The 20816-nt window shown below is 42.8% G+C and overlaps 1 protein-coding gene across 3 annotated transcripts in view; it reads left to right on the top strand.

Annotated features, from left to right (window-relative positions):
* The window catches only part of LOC123744859 (protein FAM43A), a 168342-nt gene that overhangs the window by 5641 nt on the left and 141885 nt on the right, over positions 1-20816 (top strand). The window contains exon 2 of one of the 3 annotated variants that reach the window (XM_045725047.2): positions 20011-20077. The exons of the other annotated variants lie outside the window; for them this stretch is intronic. The gene's annotated coding sequence lies outside the window, so the exon portion shown is untranslated. The remainder of the gene's footprint in view (positions 1-20010; positions 20078-20816) is intronic. 3 annotated transcript variants of the gene reach the window in all.

Here is a 20816-nt window from a genome sequence, read left to right as displayed (position 1 = left end):
AACAAAAGACGTAGTCTATCATTTCCTCCTTTTTTCTTTTTTTTTTGCCAACTTCGATTTTTGTTTTGTGTTTTTGCCAACTTCAATTTTGGGGTTCCATGAAAGAATGGCATGTCTTATCAGGGAATGTTTTTGTCTAAACTATTGAGTTTATAAGATATAGAATATTTACTGGGCTTTCTATATATTTCGACCGTATTTTAATATTTAGTAACGTTTCATTTTTGGTTCACATTATTATCTTTGCAAAATTTCTTCATGATTTGTATTTAAGCTGTATTTTACGTTTAATGTACTCGGTGTATAACTATAAATATATTCTAGCAATAAACTTATTGTTGCAATAGCCAAGCTCAGAAATGTCGCCAATTCAAGAAAATCGTCTGCCTGATTTATAGCCTATGCAATATATCCATAGATTTTAGTTTTGTTTTATTAGTTTTATAAAATTGTAATATCAATATAGCTATAGGTTAAGTACAAATTGTAATTAAGAAGCAATAAATGCTACTTACATGCTTATCGTACACTCTTAAGGTTATCTTCTTGAGGTTATCTTGAGATGATTTCGGGGCTTTTAGTGTCCCCACGGCCCGGTCCTCGACCAGGCTTCCACCCCCAGGAAGTCAACTGCCTGTTGACTTCTTCTGCCGTGGCTGCCGTGACAGCTGTCACGGGCTTCCAGCCCGTGACAGCTGACTAACACCCATGTACCTATTTTACTGCTAAGTAACAGGGCCATAGGGTGAAAGAAACTCTGCCCATTGTTTCTCGCAGGCGCCCGGGATCGAACCCGGGACCACAGGATCATAAGTCCAGCGTGCTGTCCGCTCGGCCGACCGGCTCCCATAGACCGGTTAGATTAGGTCGTGGTTTTCTATACAGCTTTTCAGATAAACTCTAATATTCTTTATAGAATATTCTTCTTTATCTTCGGACTGACAGAAAGACCGAAGTTCAGATACTTGAACATATGCGTACTTGCACGTTATTGTTGCCCAGGCATGTACTTCCAGGTCCTTATAGCCGCAGTTGCCTCACGTTATATTTAGCTCACATACACGCGGGTGTACATTCAGAAAACAATAGGCCATGTAACACGGTATGGTAATTATTGAGACCAAATTGGTTCCCGTACACGGGAAAACGCACACTTCACATGTACTGCATTCAGTGGCATTTCAACATTTCACAAAGTATAATAAGTTTGTTGATCCCAACCTTGCGGGAATATCGGACACCAGCAGCTAAAAATATACACTAGACCACACCAGGCAACATTTTGCTCGTTCTCTACTGGCACATATTTCTTGCTGTACATACCACTTTACCACAGTAGCCTACATTTGTGCCAGTTGGCTAGCAATGGTCTCTAGTACAACAAATATCAGGAGTCTCATCAAGCTACAGTCTACAATGAAGCAAATGTATACCACAGGTAAACTACAGATAATAGTAAACTAGGTTTGCTCAGGTGATACTGTTTTAGCCTAGGTATCTAGGTGACAATTTGATGAGGCCTAAATGTGATGAATTGCAGTGTTACAATAGTTTTTGTGACGCCTAACGATAGGCAAGATTAATCACTATTCTCCACAAATGACCTCTCTCTCTCTCTCTCTCTCTCTCTCTCTCTCTCTCTCTCTCTCTCTCTCTCTCTCTCTCTCTCTCTCTCTCTCTCTCTCTCTCTCTCTCTCTCTCTCTCTCTCTCTCTCTCTCTCTCTCTCTCTCTCTCTCTCTCTCTCTCTCTCTCTCTCTCTCTCTCTCTCTCTCTCTCTCCCAGTATATCTTCCATAATAAAGCCCTAAAAGTCGTCATGAGGCGACTTTGTTAATCATTTATTGTAGAGAGCAATTCTTGCGTACACATATGACACTGATGATTTGGCGTGTTCTATATTACTCCACATAGCGTCACACCAATATATATTCCAAATACTGACTGGCATTGAATATGGTTTACGATTGACCAACTGCCGTGTCATGGCGTTTACGATATCACAAGTAAGACTTTCTAACGCAAACAGTAACAACAGATCTTACTGCACTTAAAAACAGTTGAAATGTTGCGGTCATCTTTGACACTTGTAGCAGAGTTTTACACACAATACACTATCTACCCATACACTAGGGGGGGGGGGAGACACTATCTACCCATACACTAGGGGGGAGACACTATCTACCCATACACTAGGGGGAAGACACTATCTACCCATACACTAGGGGGGGGGAGACACTATCTACCCATACACTAGGGGGGGGAGACACTATCTACCCATACACTAGGGGGAAGACACTATCTACCCATACACTAGGGGGGGGGAGACACTATCTACCCATACACTAGGGGGGGGGAGACACTATCTACCCATACACTAGGGGGGGGGGAGACACTATCTACCCATACACTAGGGGGAAGACACTATCTACCCATACACTAGGGGGGGGGAGACACTATCTACCCATACACTAGGGGGGGGGAGACACTATCTACCCATACACTAGGGGGAAGACACTATCTACCCATACACTAGGGGGGGGGGAGACACTATCTACCCATACACTAGGGGGGGGGGAGACACTATCTACCCATACACTAGGGGGGGGGGAGACACTATCTACCCATACACTAGGGGGGGGGAGACACTATCTACCCATACACTAGGGGGAAGACACTATCTACCCATACACTAGGGGGAAGACACTATCTACCCATACACTAGGGGGGGGGAGACACTATCTACCCATACACTAGGGGGGGGGGGAGACACTATCTACCCATACACTAGGGGGGGGGAGACACTATCTACCCATACACTAGGGGGAAGACACTATCTACCCATACACTAGGGGGGGGGGGGAGACACTATCTACCCATACACTAGGGGGAAGACACTATCTACCCATACACTAGGGGGAAGACACTATCTACCCATACACTAGGGGGGGGGGAGACACTATCTACCCATACACTAGGGGGAAGACACTATCTACCCATACACTAGGGGGAAGACACTATCTACCCATACACTAGGGGGGGGGAGACACTATCTACCCATACACTAGGGGGAAGACACTATCTACCCATACACTAGGGGGGGGGAGACACTATCTACCCATACACTAGGGGGAAGACACTATCTACCCATACACTAGGGGGAAGACACTATCTACCCATACACTAGGGGGGGGGGGAGACACTATCTACCCATACACTAGGGGGAAGACACTATCTACCCATACACTAGGGGGAAGACACTATCTACCCATACACTAGGGGGGGGGAGACACTATCTACCCATACACTAGGGGGAAGACACTATCTACCCATACACTAGGGGGGGGAGACACTATCTACCCATACACTAGGGGGAAGACACTATCTACCCATACACTAGGGGGAAGACACTATCTACCCATACACTAGGGGGGGGGGAGACACTATCTACCCATACACTAGGGGGAAGACACTATCTACCCATACACTAGGGGGAAGACACTATCTACCCATACACTAGGGGGGGGGAGACACTATCTACCCATACACTAGGGGGAAGACACTATCTACCCATACACTAGGGGGAAGACACTATCTACCCATACACTAGGGGGGGGGAGACACTATCTACCCATACACTAGGGGGAAGACACTATCTACCCATACACTAGGGGGAAGACACTATCTACCCATACACTAGGGGGGGGGAGACACTATCTACCCATACACTAGGGGGAAGACACTATCTACCCATACACTAGGGGGAAGACACTATCTACCCATACACTAGGGGGGGGGAGACACTATTTACCCATACACTAGGGGGGAAGAGACTGTCAGCAGCACAGGAGGAAGCCAGTGACGATGGCGTTAGTGGCAGCAGCGTGTCCAAGGTGCTGCTTACCGCCGCCCTTTAAAGATACTTGACCAAAATTTACAGAAGAAAATGGGGCAATTTTCACGGACTTCCGGGGAACAAATTGGCGGCAGAGGAAACTGTCAATGGGTCCTTCCTTGACATGTAAATATGGAAGATGTCCTTTATTTCCCTGAGTTGGCATCATTACAAATATATATGCGATAAAATGAGGATTGCAGCATGAAAACAAAATTGTTACAAGGGGAAAAGCACAAGATTCAGTAAAAATATTAGCCAATGTGAACTAGATATGAAAGTATCTAACAGACAATAGAAGACGATGATAAGGCGTTTGTACTTGAAAAGACAAAAAAAAAAGAGAATCGTGCAGAATAGGCTATGTCGCCTGAGCTGGCATTATTTTTTTGGTGGTGATGCAAGCCCACGGTTGTGTATGTATATTGCAACGTATTATTTGTTTTTTAATGTACGTCGAACGGTGGAACTTGATGTCAAGTCGTCAATCACGCCAAGATGTCACCCACTCAATATTGCCACATATATTATGGATCGTCATGTTGATAGTTGATAACAAAACTAATAGACATTTTGATCGCATTCGATCTATTTCCTAGACATACCAATATCTCACAATACATAAATAAACCTAACTTTTTATAGGCCTAATATAATACGTATATGTAATGTACATATATTATTATACTACTAATTGTACATATATTATTACACTACTAAATGTACAAATATGTACTAAATTAGGCCTAGGGGCAGGTTAGGTTATTTAATTAGTCTTTCAGTTTTAGCTATGTTGTGCTAGCTTTATTTTTAGCTTTATTGTGTTAAGAGTGAAAATCGGAATACTTGAAAACAAGAGGAACAAAAAAAACCTCCGCCCACGTGCGAGTGGAATAGTATGCCAGAAGCAGGGAGAAGCAGAGACAACACAAGCAGGTGGATGGTGGGTGACGTTGGATCCTGCCTCTTCCTCTCAGGCGCCACCGAGCCCCGACTCCTGGGCTGCTCTCTTCCATATTGGGCAGAGGTGTGCGGTAATACATGACCAGGACGCACCAAGAGACTCCGGTTCGGAAACCGGACTCCGGTCCGGTTTCTCTGGGAGGGGGGATTCCGCCACCAGCCCCCAAGGATGAACCAGAATTACCCCTTTTGGATAAGAGGAAATTGGCAGCCGCTTGGTTACTTATAAATTTAGGGATAGTACTCGTCTGTACACGTGTAGTGTGGGTATAACACGCCAGCCTTAGAACTACGGGCTCATCATAGCCCGTGCTACTTGGAACTGTGTTCCGAGTAGCTGAATCTATAACAATAGCAACAAAGCCAGCCTTTGGTCATAGGCTAACGTGAGAAATTCGTGGAGTGACTTTCACGTGGTGGCTGGTATTGACATCAGTATTGACATCAGGGTTGTCGTCTCCATAATACCTAACTCGGAATATAAAGCCTAAACTTCATGTATATATCCTACGTTTATAATGAAATCACAGTAACCTGATGAATCTGTGAATAAATAGTGAGGACATTAGTAGGACATACGCTTAAGTTAGACATACGGTGGAACTCTGTGCCAGAATTAATTTATTTTTTATTTTCGTGATAAGGTTGTATATAGACAAAGCTAATGATGTGGCCAGCTGAATATTCCTTCTGTGGTTGAACGATGATACCTACAGTCTCAAGCCGATGCATCCAGAATACACACACACACACACACACACACACACACACACACACACACACACACACACACACACACACACACACACACACACACACACACACACACACGGTGGGATAGCAATACACTAGATAAATATAAGTCGAGCGAAAATTCTTAAAGAATCACAATCAAGACCAAATAATGTGGATTAACTTGATTATCGACCGTTTGACAAACATAAGTACAAAAAAATCAAGAGATATGCCCCCCCCCACTCCACCTCACAAAAAAATCGTAGCCATCGTAGATCGTAGCCACTGTAGATCGTTGCCACTGAAGATCGTAGCCACTGAAGATCGTAGCCACTGAAGATTGATAAGGCAATGTCGTGACAATGGGTGACGCCGCGCGACGAGCCTCGTCTCCCCCCCCCCCTCCCACCATGCCCTTGATGACCACACTCTGCATAATGAAATCCTGCAAATGCCTGCTTTTATATTCAGCGCGAACGAGGGGCTCTACCTGTTGCTGCCGAGAGGAGTAGTATCAGAAAGCAGTTAGAGCATGTGCTTTGCCATGCTCCAGGTAAGACCAGTGATCTGGAGGCAATAAGAGAAGTCGCTTTGCATAATACACTCGCTCGTTGTAGTTCGTGGTGGCCAAGCTGGTGTGTGTGTATGTGTTCTCGAGTCCTTAAATGTGCATTCACGTTCATGATTGTGTGTGTGTGCACTTTTGTGTATAGCCTGTGCAAGCGCTTGCTTAAGTGCACCTGAAGAGTTTTATTTAGGTGCGTGGGATGGCGTATATATCTTGCGTAAATATGTTTATCCGATGCTCTGTCTCTCGGCCCGTGCTCCCGTGATGTAATATTCTATATCGTGCATATTAATAGGTTAAGCTTAAGGTAAAAATACGTCGACGAGTTTCTGATGTGGTGAGGGTGATGATTTTATCCAGTAAGGTACGGTATGGTTGTATTCACTTAAGTGGTATGTATGTAATTTTACTTATGAATTAATGCTCTCGGATCCCCGGCCTAGCTAAGCCCTAGGTACAGCGACTTCTGTGTACCAGAAGTCGGTGTACCAGAGGTGTATTAGAAGTACAGTACCAGACCGCGGCCCGGTCGTTGACCAGGTGGCCTGGTCGACGACTGGGCCGCGGGGTCACTGAGCCCTGAAATCGCCACGAGGTAACCTTAAGGTAAGGTACATGGGTTACTTAACACGGGAGACATCTCCTGTCACGCTGGGTGCAGTCGCACCTCCACAGATCTCCAGTATCAGCTAATGATACTGGTAATGGCTCAAAAGGGCCACCACTTACGGGCTATTCATGCCCGTGCCACCTTTTGGGTGGCTTAATCTTCATCATCATCAATCATCGGTTACTTAACCCAACCCTCAAAAATGATAGAACCCATAGCTACTATGAATGGAATGGACAACAGCTACTGTGAAATGGAATGGCTACTATGCAGTGTTGTATCTCAAAAAAAAAAGGTTCACGTTTCGTACTATTAGAATTGTAAATGACACAAGACAGTGAAAACTCGCTGTAAACCTAATCTAACCTGTTCTAGGCCTAAATAAATAATCCTAAGCCATACACAAGCTGCGGCCTAACTGAGAACATATATGTGTATTATTGTAAGCCTAGGAAGAGTTGTTCTATTAGGTGCAAGAATGCATATACACAAATCAGTCACATTAACGTAATGTTTCAGTGAGAAAATTTGTAGGTGCCATAAGGGGGACTCAAACCTGTACATTGGGTACTCTTTCTTATGAGTGTATATCAAGTTCAAGTATGTTTATTGAGATAAGCAATAAATACATCTCAAAGGGAGAGAGTAGCTTAGGCTATTTCTACCCCCCTGAGTGTATATATTATTATACTACCATCGATAGTAGGTATTGGGACTATAATTGTTGTTTGACAGGTTGAGATATCTCTGGAAGTCGGGTTTGGGCATGATGTGGAATTGTTCACATGTGCGTAAGTATGAATTTGCACAAACTCGTTCTTGTTTGTATGCCAGCGTGTATTTATGTGCTTCTATACAAATGTGTGCATGCCTCCTTGTACCAAATATGTATGGTGGTGTAAATGTGTGTGTGTATATACGTAAGTGAAGGTGTAAGCATGTGTAGATGCGCGCGCGCGCGCGCGCGTGTGTGTGTGTGTGTGTGTGTGTGTGTGTGTGTGTGTGTGTGTGTGTGTGTGTGTGTGTGTGTGTGTGTGTGTGTGTGTGTACATGCATGGACGACTGGGATAATGCGGATGGTTCATGCTTCCTCACATACCTTCACCAACACAATCATTTTACACCTGCGCGAGGCTTCAATGGCGCCACGCACAAGTGGTAATATTTGTCCATTATATCTGACCACTGAGAAATATTTGCAACATTCTTCAATACACATTAGTCCCTCCTCGTCCTTTACCGTTTGTTTACCCCCCCCCCCTTTGGCAGGCGGCGGTGGTTGGCGGGTATATTGAAGATAATGCAACGTGGTAACCTATCAGGCTTAGTTGCCATAGTGTCATACCAGCTCATGTTACAGCTTATAATACCTAGCAACTTTCAGACGTCTACTCGTCACTGTGACAGGCATGTGGTGCCTTAGTTTACCTCCAGGCTTGACCCTCGTCTTCAAGGTCGTGGGTGAGAGCTTTTGTGGTGTTTTTAACGGGTGTGCGTCGGCCCACTGACTCGCCCACACACCCGCCCTATACCTGAGGCAACATGGGCGCTCCTGCAGCCTATACATGGAGGCACGAGAGGATAACATTTACAAGTTAGAATATTCTTTGAGCAATTTCTGTCAGTTACTGCTTAAGCGGGTTCTGGCTGTTGCGCTCGGGCGAGGAAATATGTTAATTTGTTCTGTTATTTCTCTCACAGTATTGCGTTGCAATTCCTTTGTCATGTTAGAAATAATATATGCTCATTTGAGCGATGCTTAACAGTGCTTGTTAACTTCAAACTTACGATGTGTAGTTTATTATTTTCAAAACATTTCCAAGCATTTTTCTACTGACAAGAAGAAAATTTGATTTATATTCCCTCAATTCACAATTGCAGTTATCCAATATTAGAGCACTTCTTCTTAACTTGAATTAATTTACCTTTTGACTAAATTGTCACATTCGTTTACCATAAATTCGAGGAAATTCTAACATAGTAAGCAACAGAGTACAGTGTAGCCTAAGGACAAGCCTAACAGTACAGTGTAGGTAAGGCCAGGCTAACAGAGTACAGTGTAGCCTAAGGCCAGGCTAACAGAGTACAGTGTAGCCTAAGACCAGGCTAACAGAGTACAGTGTAGCCTAAGGCCAGGCTAACAGAGTACAGTGTAGCGTAAGGACAGGCTAACAGAGTACAGTGTAGCCTAAGGACAGGCTAACAGAGTACAGTGTATCCTAAGGCCAGGCTAACAGAGTACAGTGCAGCCTAAGGCCAGGCTAACAGAGTACAGTGTAGCGTAAGTATAAACACTGAAAAAGTCTTTGGAACAATTAAGTTTAGGTGTTATCCCTTTCTCTGACTTTACAAAATTATTGATACAAAACATGGACTTTTTTATGTTAAACAGTCCATATTTTGCACGTCCGTCTGTAGTAACTACAGGTACTATCATATTAGGATATATTCAGTGATAAGTGCTGGGGGACACTTAACAGTTTCCTGGAAGAACAGCCTTGTTAGGAAGATGCTGAGGTCTTACGCACGTTTTGACCTCTATTACTGAAGCAGATCAGAATGTTTCTAAAATATCTTGATAATTTCTGTTCTTAAACTTCACTTTAAACGTCTTAAAACCAGTAATGTATGACCATCATATCTGCTCGTAACGCTTCTGGTACATCCCGAGTTACGTTACTACTGTAGGGCATCGTGGCGTTACTGTGACACAGATTAGATCACCTCTGTGACATCATAGCTGAGGGCATCACTGTGGCATCATTGCTAGGGGCATGACTGAGACATCATTGCTGAGGGCATGACTGAGACATCATGGCTGAGGGCATCACTGTGACATCATGGCTGAGGGCATGACTGTGCCGTCAATGCTGAGGGCATCATTGTGACATCATAGCTGAGAGCCTGCGTGTGACATCATGGGTGAAGGCATGCCTGTACAAGCGAGTGTGAGGTCACACAGAGCAAGGTACCACCTACCTGCCTGGTGGGAGGACGGACGTTGCTTCACCCAGCTGAGGCGTCTAGCGGCCCCTGGTAATAGGCTTCACCTAATAATGGGAGTTATGACGCAAGACTTACCCCCCCCCCCACCACAGTTTAATAACAATACAAGTACAGGAAATAACATTGTGCCAACAGGGTGATTTAGTCCGATGTAACTTAGCATAGAACGATGTTTTAAAATAGCATAGTTTTATCATAATTACATGACACTGAACTCAAGTAGGGGGATCTCACTGCGTATTTCAATATATCTTTCCAACAGTTTTACACTTAGTACAACAACCTCCCAAAAATAATAAAAATCTTAACCCATAACAATGTTCACCACTTCTAGTGCGCCACGAGGACAAAAAAATGTATGACCATCATATGCAATATGATGCAATATGATATAATATACCATCATATGCATCATATGCCTAGATAGAGTTTTGAGAGTATTTGGCAAATGTGATCAGTTGCAAATTGGACCCCCAATATGGTGTTATTTCCGCAGTTGGTTATAATTACCAAAGTTGAAACAGGGGAGCGGAATACGTGTGTTGTGTTGTGTGTGTGTGTAGTGTTCAGTGATATTTGATGAGAACAGCTCCGTTGCGAGGGGTTATTAAAACTGTCCCTCGGGTCAGAGGGCTGTCGGTAGCGTAGTAGTTAATATTAGTCTCGCTGGGTTTGTTTTGATGGCTCGGCCCGGCCATTCCCACCACAAACACGTCCTATTGACACAATATGCGCCGCTACCGGATGTTGCGCATCATAGGCCTGGTTGATATTGAGACGTCACTAGTCTGGCTGATATTGAAACGTCACTAGTCTGGTTGATATTGAGACGTCACTAGTCTGGCTGATATTGAGACGTCACTAGTCTGGCTGATATTGAGACGTCACTAGTCTGGTTGATATTGAGACGTCACTAGTCTGGTTGATATTGAGACGTCACTAGTCTGGCTGATATTGAGACGTCACTAGTCTGGTTGATATTGAGACGTCACTAGTCTGGTTGATATTGAGACGTCACTAGCCTGGTTGATATTGAAACATCGTTGGTGATGTTTTCCATGTTGATGTGTCTCCTGTCCACATTATAAGGGTTCCTTTTGATACATGTCAGTAAAAATATATATCGCAAATATATATTAAGGTAATTATCAGGAGAAAGCACTAAGCCGTTACGACTATATAGCTTAATGATAAGATATATTCAAAAATATATAGTATTGAAGCCTAGGTTTAATCGTATATCAGTGGCTGGTATATGTGATTCAACCCGTCCTCAGACCAAATCCATTCTATCCAGCGGTCGATCCCACAGACTGGCTGGTATATGTGATTCAACCCGTCCTCAGACCAAATCCATTCTATCCAGCGGTCGATCCCACAGACTGGCTGGTATATGTGATTCAACCCGTCCTCAGACCAAATCCATTCTATCCAGCGGTCGATCCCACAGACGCATTCATAAATTTTAACATGCTGTTCATTCAAAACAGGAATTTTCTCAAATTTAAATTAATATTATTATATATTAGCATATTGTGCATATTGATGCATTCATAAATTGTTACATGCTGTTTATTCAAAATTGGAACTTTCTCATATCATATATAAATTAATATTATAATAGCATATTGTGTATATATAGGCTTAGGTTAGGTTAGGTTAGGTGTTTAGGTTCTGTTGGCGATTATTTGTATCTGTCAGCCCATCCTCCAAACAAAGGCCCAAAAGTGACTCCATGCACCCGCCAAACCCCCTGTTTATGAATGAAAAACGGTCTACACACGACTCACAACTGCTGACGTTCGAATAGTTCCGGAAAAAGTTCTTCACTAACAAATTTTGTTCGAACCACAATGCTGTAAATGGTTCACCCACGTACTACAAATACAAATAATTGCCAACAGAACCTAAACACCTAACCTAACCTAACCTATGCATATGTACGGATAATATGCTAAAAAATTTAATATTAATTTATATATGAGAAAATTCCCGTTTTGAATCAACAGCATTTTAAAATTTATGAATGCGTCTGCGGGGTCGACCGGTGGGTGGATGCAATGGACTTGAGTCGAGGACGGCTTGGTATATGTAGTACGTGGGTGAAGCATTTACAGCGTTGTGGTTCGAACAAAATTCATCAGTGAAGCACTTGTTCGGGAACTCTTCGAACGTCAGCAGTTGTGAGTCGTGCGTAAACCGTTTTTTATTCATGAACAGGGGGTTTGGTGGATGCATGGAATCACTTTTGGGACTTTGTTTGGAGGACGGGCTGTTTCATTCATAAACAGGGGGTTTGGCGGGTGCATAGAATGGACTTTGGCCTCTGTTTATGAGAATGGCTGCAGGTTGCACAACGCTGTAAATATATCGCCCACGTACTTCAAATATAAATAATCGCCATCAAAATCTAAACACCTAACCTAACCTAACCTACGCCCAACTATACCTAGAACGTTTCTATAAAATAATATTAATATATAAATAAGAACTAACCTATTTTTAATACACAATACATTGAAATTGATGAATGTGTCTTGGTGGCGGGATAATGACCAGAGCCTTAACGAGCCTAACCTGAGGACGGTATGGCGGACCTAGACCTGTGAGTGGTGTAAACAACATATTGTCGTGGTGAAGACAAGCAAAACTCTACAATAGCCTATATGCTAGATAGTCCTACATACAGTAAGGGTGAATGTCATACTGGAACTGAAGCCTAAACCACACCAGAAAATGAGATGACGACTGTACTAATAGTTCATACTGGAACTATTAGTGCAATTGTATTAGTATCAAGGACAACTGCTGTAGCAGCTTCGCGTGTTTTAATGAGTGTTTGGTTCGTTGTTTAGTCCTCAGTAATGATACATAGTGTGCTTGTCAGTTTCCCCTTATTGTTTACCATTGTTTTAAATGAATTGAGCGTCAGTTCCCCCAGATAGTTTGATATAGTTCGGCAGCTTGGCCTTCGGTTTGTCCAATATATACTTGGTAGAAATCATGTGCAATACTGCGCCAGTGTAAATTTGTATTTACCCGTCAGCCATTGATAATGTATAGATGAATGATATGCGTATAGTGTGGGATAAGATGAGCCTCTTATCAGTTTCAAGTCTCCAGAGACTGATGGATGGAGGAGGGTAGAAATAGCCTAAGCTACTCTATCCCTTTGAGATGTATTTCCTTCTTGTCTCAATAAACATACTTGAACTTGAACTTGACTGATGGATGCCTACTACTACTACCACTACTACTACTACCACTACTACTACTACCACTACTACTACCACTACTACTACTACCACTACTACTACTACCACTACTACTACTACTACTACTACTACTACTACTACTAAGATGAGGCTCATCTGGCGGGTGACGTACGATTCTTCCCTACATGGTTCAAACGTGGTGAGTCTGGAATGTGGGTTGGGCTGAGACAGCGCCCATGGCAGCCCCTTCACCCACACCAGAGAACACTATACGGTTCCACCCACGCCATCATCTGTGAACTTGCCGAACAATAAATGACTATATACGGTACCCGCGCAAACCTACTGACATTCTTAAACTGTGGTCGACTACGGTCTTGCTTTCTGCATGGTCACTGTTCGATCCCCTTTCGTCCAAAGGAGTGAGAAGTCAAAAAAATGTCGTACTAGAAAACGGTAGCGGCTCGTGAAATTGACATACTGTCCCGTTTTCTGTTTTGGGTCCTCTGGTAGGTTAGGATAAGGACCCTTTAGTACGACGGTTTCTTAACGTTGGGAAACTTTATGAGGACAACCTGCCGAGTCAGTGTTAGCAGACACAACAAAAATGATCTGTGACAATTATATATACATATTTATGAAACAGGTCGTTAATTTTAAAACAATTGTATACATTTGCATTTTCATCAAAAACTTTGAAGCGCGGAGGTGCTTGAGGAGGAGGGTGCGAGAGGTCGGTGTTCGGGCCTCTGGACAAACTGGAGCAGGAAGCTGTCAGAAATGCGAACACGGAGTCTGACAATGGCCTCATGATGGAGGCGGCTGCGCTTGACTTGGGTTGTGGTGGAGAACAATGATGGTATGTGGCGGTAAAGCCCGTGGCGGGTATGTTGTCATTTGCGCTATGTTGGGTGGTCTCCGCCCCCCCCCCTCCCCACCAACATAACACAAGCATCATCACGTCCATATGCAAGGTTGGCCACCATGGCTGCCTTCAGAAAGCTCAACGAAGCGTGGATATATATATATATATATATATATATATATATATATATATATATATATATATATATATATATATATATATATATATATATATATATATATATCTTGAGGTTATCTTGAGATGATTTCGGGGCTTTTTAGTGTCCCCGCGGCCTGGTCCTCGACCAGGCCTCCACCCCCAGGAAGCAGCCCGTGACAGCTGACCAACACCCAGGTACCTATTTTACTGCTAGGTAACAGGGGCATAGGGTGAAAGAAACTCTGCCCATTGTTTCTCGCCGGCGCCTGGGATCGAACCCAGGACCACAGGATCACAAGTCCAGCGTGTTGTCCGCTCGGCCGACCGGCTCCCCCGGTACATATATATATATATATGTATATATATATATATATATATATATATATATATATATATATATATATATATATATATATATTGTGTATTTAAAGATTACAAAACATACAAGACAAATGCCTAAAGGTTATGAATCTCTTGAAGCTCCTCCTAATATATATATATATATATATATATATATATATATATATATATATATATATATATATATATATATATATATATATATATATATATATATATATACCTCGCATACCACACATGTCAGACCATTTCTGGACTATGGAGAGAGTGCAGAGATATGCCATCAGACTAGTCCCAGAACTGAGAGGTATGAACTACGAGGAAAGAATACGGATGTTAAATCTCACATCACTGAAATAGAGAACACAAAGAGGAAACATAATCACCATATACAAAATACTTAGGGAAATAAACAAGTCAGACAAGAGCAGGTTATTTAGCATGACTAGTACACCATCACGAGGACACCGATGGATATTAATTACCCAGATGAGCCAGACATAACAAGGATTTTTCAGTGTCAGCATAATTACCAAAAAGGAATGTGGTGTGTGTGTGTGTGTGGTTGTGGTTCACTGAGCTGTTGTTACGGTCGGCATGCATGACAGACCAGGATGCGCAACTTGGCTCTCGGGGAATGTTACTGGAAGCGGTATGGAGGTCCGTTAGAGAAGGAGGGGAGGCTAGAGAGCTGGAGTTGTCTGCCTCTTTTGCCTGTCTGTCTGTCTGAGAGCAGACAGGCAGACAACTCCAGACAGCTGGAGTTTTCTGCCTGTCTTCTCCCGATACTCGCACGCGTTCTGCTCACGTGAACTTGTGAGTTGTGAGACTCTCTCTCACACACACACACACACACACACACACACACACACACACACACACACACACACACACACACACACACACACACACACACACACACACACACCATCTCACGCATACAGTGGCTCTGGCTGAGCAGGTGATGCTCTGGCGTATATATGAGAAGCATCTTGTGGAGCCCACACATGCAGCCCCGCTCCTGTGCCAGGTAAATCCACTACGGGCTCACCATAGCCCGTGCTAAGCTGGAGCTTTTTGTTCCCAGTAGCTGAATCTTAGACAACAACAACATTGTGGAGCCATGTTAAGACCACTAGATGGTGGTGGTGGTGGTGGTGATGCTGGTGATGGTGGTGGTGGTGGTGGTGGTGGTGATGCTGGTGATGGTGGTGGTGGTGGTGATGGTGATGCTGGTGATGCTGGTGATGGTGGTGGTGGTGGTGATGGTGATGCTGGTGGTGGTGATGCTAGGTGGGGCAGGAGGGCCTCGGCCTGGCCTCAGCTCACGTTCCTCCTTCATACAAAGAGGGGAAATTTGTTTAGGATGAAACACTGAGGGAATAACGTGGTGGCAACAGTACAGTATCGGCAGCATAAGTCACAGCTGAAATACCGGCTGACGGGGAATTAAGAGCAGCAGTAACAGCACCAGCAACAGTAACAACAGTGACAGAAACAGTGACAACAGTGGCAGAAACATTGACAACAACAGCAGCAGCGTCTATCCACTTGTTCCACTGACCCTGCCTTAATTTTGTCTTGTTTTGCCACCTGCCCAACTGCCACCTGCCCACACTATCGACTGCCATTAATAATGATGCAGAATCAATAAGGTAATTTGATTACATAACTAATGACAGGTGCAGGAAAACCACTGTATTAATACTCTGTTGGACAGGATGGACTCGGGCTGGACAGGATGAGGCTAGTCAGGCACTTGTGATATTAAGTCAATCGCAACAATGTCTTCATTCAACTGGGCAGCGGAAAATAACATGATGTTTAACTGAGACAAGTTCTAGGTACTTTGGTTCGCTAAAGATGAGAAATGTAAGCAGGCGATGAGTCACAATAACGTCGCTGAAGTATGTTGACCAGACCACACACTAGAAATTGAAGGGACGACGACGTTTCGGTCCGTCCTGGACCGAACTACTACTATCCTCTCATTACTACTATCCCCTACACCTGACTTTCCTCCTCAGGTCTCTCTTGCCTATTTATTGCCTGTCCCTACCTCCTCATCACAATCGACTTGAGAATGATCCAGGACGGACCGAAACGTCGTCGTCCCTTCAATTTCTAGTGTGTGGTCTGGTCAACATGAGAAATGTAAACAAAATAAAGGGTGCAAGAGACCACCGGGCCTACTCATTGTAGGAAAACAACGTGTAAAGGATCTGGGAATGATGCTGATGTCAGATGACCTGATGTTTAGGGAACTTGTGCTGCCCCGCCTTCAGTACTGCTCGATTCTCACTTCCTCTTTAAGAGCACGAGCAGGTGATGAAATAAGAGGGAATGCAGGCAACATATACGGCACGCATCGACACTATAAAGTACCGAAGTTACAGCGACTTTATCAAACTCTCAAAATGTACTTACTAGAAACAAGATGAGAGATATCAAATATACACGGAAGACGAGCCAGTTCCCAAATTTTCACAATAAAATAGCAACATACTGGAGTGACTGATTGATTGATAAAGATTAAGCCACCCAAAAGGTGGCACGGGCATGAGCCACTACTTACGGGCATTAGCCCGTAAGTGGTGGCCCTTTTGAGCCATTACCAGTATCAATAGCTGATACTGGAGATCTGTGGAGGTGCGACTGCACCCTGCGTGACGGGAGATGTCTCCCGTGAATTGGAGTGATTAATGATTGATTGATAAAGATTAAGCCACCCAAGAGGTGGCACGGGCATGAATAGCCCGTAAAACTGGAGTGAATGGCTTGGTGGGAAATATAACATAGAACCAACGAAGAGTAGAGGTGGTATAGGTACAATCCGAGAACGCTAGGAAAACTCAAGAGGTCCATGGGTATTCAATACCCTCTCAGCGAGCGTAAGAAATGTAGCCGGAACAAAGGTGGTCGTCTTCAAGAAAAATATAAGACACGTTCCTGCAGACCACTCGGGTTGTAGTGGATATGTGGGCCTGGAAGCCGCTTTAAGCAACAACCTGTTGAACCAAGTTATCACAAGTCAAGCCTGGCCCACGGCCGGGCTCGGGGAGTAGATCAACTCCAGAACCCACTGCAGGTATAATCCAGATGAACAGGGAATTCAATTTGAACAAAAACAAAAGTCAATATTGATTGTAATCTTACTACTGGTTGCTACTTTATTTATTTATTTATTTATTTATTTATTTATTTATTTATTTATTTATTTATTTATTTATTTATTTATTTATACAAGAGTTGTTACATTCTTGTACAGCCACCAGCACGGGGTAGCGTTTCGGGCAAGTCCTTAATCCTATGTTCCCTGGAATACGACCCCCGCGAAAAATCGTTTAACAACCAAGTACCCATTTTACTGTTGAGTACTAAGTACTGAGCTGCCTTCAGGAAGTGCCCTTAGTACCCCAGGAGACCCGCGGGAGTGACCATAGCTTGATGTTGTTATAGATTCAGCTACTGAGAGCAAAAAGTTCCAAGTAGCACGGACTATGGTGAGCCCGTAGTGGACTTACCTGGCACAGGAGCGGGGCTGTAACTTGTTCGCCATAGTTTGAGATTGATCCTGTGCCATGTACCCAAGGCGGTGGTGCGCATGCCCAGTAACACCTTCATCTTTAACCCCGGTGATGTCTGCTCTACTTCAAGAGAATATCTTCAGTTTATAGATTTAGCACAAGTAGTGTAAGTACTAGGCTTTAGTAGTGTAAGTACTAGGCTTTAGTAGTGTAAGTACTAGGCTTTAGTAGTGTAAGTACTAGGCTTTAGTAGTGTAAGTACTAGGCTTTAGTAGTGTAAGTACTAGGCTTTAGTAGTGTAAGTACTAGGCTTTAATAGTGTAAGTACTAGGCTTTAGTAGTGTAAGTACTAGGCTTTAGTAGTGTAAGTACTAGGCTTTAGTAGTGTAAGTACTAGGCTTTAGTAGTGTAAGTACTAGGCTTTAATAGTGTAAGTACTAGGCTTTAATAGTGTAAGTACTAGGCTTTAGTAGTGTAAGTACTAGGCTTTAGTAGTGTAAGTACTAGGCTTTAGTAGTGTAAGTACTAGGCTTTAGTAGTGTAAGTACTAGGCTTTAATAGTGTAAGTACTAGGCTTTAGTAGTGTAAGTACTAGGCTTTAATAGTGTAAGTACTAGGCTTTAGTAGTGTAAGTACTAGGCTTTAGTAGTGTAAGTACTAGGCTTTAGTAGTGTAAGTACTAGGCTTTAGTAGTGTAAGTACTAGGCTTTAATAGTGTAAGTACTAGGCTTTAATAGTGTAAGTACTAGGCTTTAGTAGTGTAAGTACTAGGCTTTAGTAGTGTAAGTACTAGGCTTTAGTAGTGTAAGTACTAGGCTTTAATAGTGTAAGTACTAGGCTTTAGTAGTGTAAGTACTAGGCTTTAGTAGTGTAAGTACTAGGCTTTAGTAGTGTAAGTACTAGGCTTTAGTAGTGTAAGTACTAGGCTTTAGTAGTGTAAGTACTAGGCTTTAATAGTGTAAGTACTAGGCTTTAGTAGTGTAAGTACTAGGCTTTAGTAGTGTAAGTACTAGGCTTTAGTAGTGTAAGTACTAGGCTTTAATAGTGTAAGTACTAGGCTTTAGTAGTGTAAGTACTAGGCTTTAATAGTGTAAGTACTAGGCTTTAGTAGTGTAAGTACTAGGCTTTAGTAGTGTAAGTACTAGGCTTTAATAGTGTAAGTACTAGGCTTTAGTAGTGTAAGTACTAGGCTTTAGTAGTGTAAGTACTAGGCTTTAGTAGTGTAAGTACTAGGCTTTAATAGTGTAAGTACTAGGCTTTAGTAGTGTAAGTACTAGGCTTTAATAGTGTAAGTACTAGGCTTTAGTAGTGTAAGTACTAGGCTTTAGTAGTGTAAGTACTAGGCTTTAGTAGTGTAAGTACTAGGCTTTAATAGTGTAAGTACTAGGCTTTAGTAGTGTAAGTACTAGACTTTAGTAGTGTAAGTACTAGGCTTTAGTAGTGTAAGTACTAGGCTTTAGTAGTGTAAGTACTAGACTTTAGTAGTGTAAGTACTAGGCTTTAGTAGTGTAAGTACTAGGCTTTAGTAGTGTAAGTACTAGACTTTAGTAGTGTAAGTACTAGGCTTTAGTAGTGTAAGTACTAGGCTTTAGTAGTGTAAGTACTAGACTTTAGTAGTGTAAGTACTAGGCTTTAGTAGTGTAAGTACTAGGCTTTAGTAGTGTAAGTACTAGACTTTAGTAGTGTAAGTACTAGGCTTTAGTAGTGTAAGTACTAGGCTTTAGTAGTGTAAGTACTAGACTTTAGTAGTGTAAGTACTAGACTTTAGTAGTGTAAGTACTAGGCTTTAGTAGTGTAAGTACTAGGCTTTAGTAGTGTAAGTACTAGGCTTTAGTAGTGTAAGTACTAGGCTTTAGTAGTGTAAGCCTAGTAGTGTTCCGAGTGCCTTGTCAGCCGCACAAACACAAGTCTTTGGCTTTACCACACATACTGAACAAAGTTACTGATGCTAAAGTGTAAACACCTATACATAATTGTAAATATATGCGTAATTGTATATATAAAAATATATAATGTTATTGTAATTGTTGCAAATTATGTTAATAATTATAATTATTATTTATATTTCGCAGAGCATTGTGTGGTTATTGAGATCTCTGCATCTTTCCAGGTACTGAGAGGTCCAATCAGAACAAGGTTTTGTCTTAGCAGGCCGCGTTCCACTGGTCCACCAAGAGGTACGTGCTGCTGCTACTCCAGGCAGATCACAACAGTTTATTACGGGCTATTCATGCCCGTGCCACCTCTTGGGTGGCTTAATCTTTATCAATCAATCATAACAACAGTTTAGCGTGTCAGCACATCTCCCAGCAGCCTATATTTGTCACGTGTTAGTAATGGCTCTAGATCGCAGCAATAAAGGTCCTCTCTAGATGATTCAAATAATTCGTTAAAACAGAATTATTTAGAAAGCCTCACCCTCAGATCCTCTCACATTAGGCTACTTGGTAATGGTAAATTCGCGTTGGTTAATTATAATTTTTATGAGCAGCAGATCTCGCTAGATCTTCCGGGATTGGACACGTTGACTAATTATAATTCTTACGAGGAGCAGATCTCACTAGATCTTCCGGGATTGGACGCTGTTTCTGGCTATTGTACAGCCATTTGCAGCCCAACACACTGACCCGAAGAACATTTCTCACGGACTTGGGTTACTGGTAAATATCGCCGCCCAGTCAATCGCAACATTGCAAGGCAAAAAAGAGGCTCGATTGGTTGACTCAGCTCCGCTAGGCAGCTCCTAGCTTCTTGAGACACAACCCCCCCTCCCCCCCCCCTCCTCCTCTCACCCTTAAACACCTGTTCTCCTTCAAACATTTTCCTATTCTGTCTATATAATCCTCTGGATTTGGTAATATATTTGTACGTATTGTATCTGTGTGTGTGCATTTGTATCTTGATACGAATGTGTTT

The sequence above is a fragment of the Procambarus clarkii genome, chromosome 70 (genome assembly GCF_040958095.1).
Source record: "Procambarus clarkii isolate CNS0578487 chromosome 70, FALCON_Pclarkii_2.0, whole genome shotgun sequence".
Lineage (NCBI taxonomy): Eukaryota > Metazoa > Arthropoda > Malacostraca > Decapoda > Cambaridae > Procambarus > Procambarus clarkii.
The sequence above is the reverse complement of the archived record's forward strand: the minus strand, read 5'-3'. Positions and strand labels throughout refer to the sequence as shown.